The sequence below is a fragment of the Lathyrus oleraceus genome, chromosome 6 (assembly GCF_024323335.1).
Source record: "Lathyrus oleraceus cultivar Zhongwan6 chromosome 6, CAAS_Psat_ZW6_1.0, whole genome shotgun sequence".
NCBI lineage: Eukaryota > Viridiplantae > Streptophyta > Magnoliopsida > Fabales > Fabaceae > Lathyrus > Lathyrus oleraceus.
Genome location: NC_066584.1, coordinates 495,545,043 through 495,550,228, shown reverse-complemented (window position 1 = coordinate 495,550,228; position 5,186 = coordinate 495,545,043). Strand labels below are relative to the sequence as shown.

At 34.2% G+C, this 5,186-nt stretch overlaps 2 non-coding genes across 2 annotated transcripts; both read right to left on the bottom strand.

Moving 5' to 3' along the window:
• Window positions 1-1,332: 1,332 nt before the first annotated feature.
• LOC127099167 (small nucleolar RNA R71) lies at window positions 1,333-1,439 on the bottom strand. Its single transcript, XR_007793707.1, has one exon. It is a non-coding gene; the product is annotated as a small nucleolar RNA R71 (small nucleolar RNA).
• Window positions 1,440-4,596: 3,157 nt separating this feature from the next.
• On the bottom strand, window positions 4,597-4,703 carry LOC127098948 (small nucleolar RNA R71). The gene has a single exon (XR_007793631.1). It is a non-coding gene; the product is annotated as a small nucleolar RNA R71 (small nucleolar RNA).
• Between the last annotated feature and the right edge of the window lie 483 nt (window positions 4,704-5,186).

Below are 5,186 nucleotides of genomic sequence, written 5' to 3'. Positions count from 1 at the left end.
TGACAGCAGTGTATGGTAACGAATTCTTAAAGGGAAAAACAATTGTACACAAGACCAAAAGCAGTGTAGCAGCAGTTGTTTAGAGAGCAGATAGAAACCTGAAAGAGACTTCATCTTCTTCATCTTCTCAATCACTTTTCTTCAAGAACATCAAAACATAATCATTCTTGTTCTTCGGATTAAAGGATCAAAGAGATAACGTTCAGCGGTACGATCAAGGATCTAGCTGAGGTTTTCAGTGGAACGATCGAGGATCTAGCTGAGTTGAAGATTGAAGGGGGTTTCGAGGAAAAACCTATTGGTTTGTCCTTCAAGAACTGGAGTGTTCTTGCGGGTTTGTTAGTCACGTTTGCAGAACAAATTCAGCCGCAGCGTTGCGTTTGGAGATCGGGGGATTTCGCAAGCAGGTCGTGGAACCGGTGAATTGTTTGCAATTTCGTGCAGGAAATTCTTGATTGTGCTCAGATCAAGTGGAGGTTTCATACAAGAAGAAGTTCTTGGAATTTAGAATTCTGTCTTTGTATCATAACCTTGTATCAACGAATTCGGCAATAATTGATAATCAAAGTTCTCAATTTCATTTGAAATTGAGAGGGAGACGTACCCACACGCGAGGACGACGTGGGGAACTTCCTTACCAAATCTCTGCGTATTGTATTCTTACCTTACTCCTCTTTACGTTTCAAACAGTTTTCGCAATTTCAGTTAGTGTGTTGTGATTGTACCTTTTGCAAGACAGCAGTGGCAAGAAAACTTCTTTAACTAAACACCATTGTTGTTTACCATTGATCACATACACACCAACTGTTTGAAAAAATTGTTAGCTAGGTTTTATTCATTGGAAATAGACTTTAATGATAAGTGCATTCAATTAGCTAAAATTCTGGTGTTGATAGTTTCTGCCATTCTTATTCAAATCCAGCATTAAACTCGTGTGTCCGGTTTTCTAGTAGCAATTCAGAATAGACGGAAGTCGATTCGGGACTGATATTTTCCGCCAACTTTAAAAACTCTGATAAAACTTTAAATCCGTTAAATTTTAAAAAGAGGTGATCTATTCACCCCCCCCCCCCCCTCTCGATCACTAGCCACACCGTCTAACATCTTGTTTAACCGGTCCCTAAGATCAAACACTATTTACATAGGAGACATAGATAATAACAAGCTATGGTTGATGATAATCACATTCTGAAGGACCACACGTCCCATAAAAATGTAGAACCTCATTCCAGCATTTTGCAAAGGGACAAAGCTAGAGTATGGCTTCAGTATTTACCTTATGATTCCATTATTAAAATGGGATCATTTAAAAATCACATTCATTACATTCCCAAACTTAGAAACTAAACAACCAATTTAACTCAACACAAGGGGGAATTTCTATGCAAAGCATGGAAGAAATTTATGAAAACGCTAAGTTTATGTCCCCACCATGGACTTGATATATGGTTCATAGTCCACACATTTTATAATGATTTTATGTATTCCACGAGGATGGAAGTTGATGCAGCTACAGGCGATGCACTTATAAATGAAAATATCAAAGAAGCTTATGCCCATAGAAGATATAGTACAAAAATGTTATCAATAAGAAAGAAAATCTAGCTACACTGAGAGAGCGCCTAAAAAAGGAGGAAATATGAAGTGGATGTCTTAGACCATCTTAATGCTAAAGTCGGTGCCCTATTTTGAAATTCATTAAAATAAGTGTAAGCGCTATAACCCATACGACTCCATCCATTGAGACATGCGGAGTTGTGGGACATACTTGTATAGGATGCCAGATGATCTTAGTTTGAGGAAACATCCAAGAACATATTAACTACATTAAAGCAAGAGACGAAACCCCCTACTCTAACAGATAAAATTTTGGATGCTGATACAATACAAATTATTCATACAAAAATAACTCACCCAAACCAGAATTTTGACTTATTGGATTCCAAGGACACTAGATTCTAATGCTCAATGAAAATGCAAACTTGAAATCAAGATGGAAAATTTTGTCATGACTCAAACCAATCAAAATGAGGATTTCAAAAATCAGAACATGCATTCCAATGAAATCTTTACACAACTAGTGTCTAAGGTTGACTCTATGGCCACACACATTAAAATGTTGTATACTCAAATCTCTCAAGTGGTGCAACAACGAGCCTCTTTATCTGCTCCTCCTGGAACATTTCTGAAACACCTTGAACCAAACCCAAAAGGGCATTTGAGTGTTGTCACGTTAAGAAGTGGAAAACAACTAGAGGACACTAGTAAAAGGGATAATAATGAAAGTGAAGAGAATGAAAAAATCTAACCCACAAGTGACATTGTAGAATAATAAAAGGAAAAACCATATGTTGCTCCTCCATCCTACAAACCACCAATCCCTTTTCCATAGAGATTTATTAAATCATAAATTGAGGAACAATTTAAGAAATTTGTAGAGATTTATATTAATATTCCATTCACCAACACTCTATCTTATATGTCATATTATGCCAAATTTCTTAAGGAAGTCCCATCTAATAAATAGAAATTGGAGGATAATGAAATAGTGGCTCTGAATGAAGAGTAAAACACCATAATCAAAAATAAACTATCGACTAAGTTAAATAATTCAATGAGTTTCTCAATTCCTTATGTTATAGGAACAATGAGTTTGAGATGACTTTTTGTGATTTAGGAGAAAGTGTGAACTTGATTCCCCTTTCTATATGTAATAAAATTTACCTCAGTGAGATGAAGTCCCCTAATACATCCTTACAATTAGTTGACAAGACTATAAAAGACTTGGTAGGAATATTGGAAGATATGCCAATAAGAATTGGGCAACTTTTCATATCTGTCGATTTTGTTATAATAAAAATGGAGGAGAATTCTATAATCAACAATCATTTTTCCGTAATTATTTTCTAAAGCGAAAATTGAGAGACAATTGAAGAAATTTATAGCGTTATACTAATATTCCATTCACTGATGCTCTATTTGAGATGTCATCTTATACCAAATTTGTCAAGGAAATCCTATCTGATAAAAGAAAATTAGATGATAATGAAATAGTAGCACTAATTGAAGAGTGAAACACCATAATCTAAAACAAATCACCCCCTAAGCTAAAGTATTAGGGAGTTTCTCATTTTATTGTATCATAGGAACAATGAGTTTTGAGAGGGACTCATGTGATTTAGGGGCAAGTATAAGCTTGATGCCCTTATCAATATGTAAGAAACATGACCTTGGTGAGTTTAATTCCAATAATATATCCTTAAAATTAACAGACAGATATATAAAATAATTGGTAGGAATACTCGAGGATGTGCCAATAAGTATCAGAAAACTTTACATACTCATTGATTTTATGTAAATGTCTATATCCATGATTAGGCTTGCGTTAATCATTATCATGAGCGAGCATTTTCATCATAGGCTTAAGATTGTGAGGATTGTCTGAATGACATACCTCATGTAGGCTCTTAATTTAAATTATATTATGAGAAAATATACAATTTCTTTGGCCTTTTAGGACTTATCATATACGTCTCTATGAAAATAGAGATATCATTAGATATTAGTCGATACCTTGAAAGGATAAGAGTGACACCTGAGCTAAAAAGTCCAGATGATTAAACAAAGGTATGAAAGTGTCTCTAGTTTAACTGAGAGAACTCTTTCAAAATAGTAGCTTTGCTTAAAGGATCTTGAACACATGGACTACTCTATAAAATTAGGTGATTCATTGGTTCAAGACATGATTATATGCTCTGGATGAAGATATGATAATATTTATCTATTTTATTTTTCAAAAAAGAGAATTATCATAAGAGAATTAAACTAAGAGTTTTACATGAGTAAGTCATAGGAGGATAATCACAATCCTAAGGTTATCCTTTATAAATTTCTAAATCAATCAAAATATTTCAAATCAACTTACTATTATTTTATCTAATCACTAGGTAAATAAAATCATTAATCCAAATAATCCTCAGCAAAATGATACTTTTTTTACTATATTGATTGAATCATACCCTGGTAACCTACCAAGCTTTTGGTGCCATTGTTGGGGACTATTTTAGATATCTAATTTTTTGATTACATCGATTAGACTAAGAGAAATTTTATTATTATTCATTCTTAATTAATTTTTCTCATTTTTAGTTGAATGCGAAGAACCTGTAGTGTTGGGGATCTTGTTCAACCGGTTCCTAAGATCGAACACTATTTATATATAAGACATAGACAACAACAAGCTATAGTTGATGCTAATCACACTTTGAAGGACCACACATCCTATAACAATATGGAACCTCATTCCAACATTGCGTGTCCTATTGTGGAGGAAAATAACTTCGAATTAAAACCATTTATTCAATCCAGGGTGCAATATAACCAGTTTTTGGTTAACAGACAGATGACCCAAACCTCCATCTATCCATTTTTATCATGTTTTGTGGTACTCTAAAAATGAATGGAATGTGCAGCGAAGAAATCTGGTTAAGACCTTTTCCCTTTTCACTAAGGGACAAGCTAGAGTATGGCTAGAGTTTTTACCTTATGATTCCATTATGACATGGGATCAGCTGAAAATCACATTCATTACGTTCCCATCTTGGAAACTAAATAACCAATTTAACTCAAAATGACGGGGAATCATTCTGCGAAGCATGGGAGAAATTTAAGAAAATGCTAAGTGTGTGCTCCCATCATGGAATTGAAAGATGGTTCATAGTCCATACATCTTATAACGATCTTTTGTATTCAATGACAATTGAAGTTGATGCAACTGCGGATAATGCATTTATGAATAAAAATATCAACGAAGCTTACTCCCTTATGGGAGAAATTTAATAAAATGTGAAGTGTATGCTTCCGCCATGGGATTGAAAGATGGTTCTCAGTCCACACATCTTATAATGATCTTCTGTATTAAATGACAATGTAAGTTAATGCAGTTGTAGACAATGCACTTATGAATAAAAATATCAACGAAGCTTACATCCTTATTGAGGATATGGTGCAAAACCATTATAAATAGGAAAGTGAATGTAGTTACACTGAGACAACACCTTAAAAAAAGGTGGAAATACGATTTGGATATCTTAGACCATCTTAATTCCAAAGTCGATGACCCATTTTTGAGATCCAACAAAATGAGTGTAAACGTTATAGCCCATATGGCTTCATCCTATGAGAAA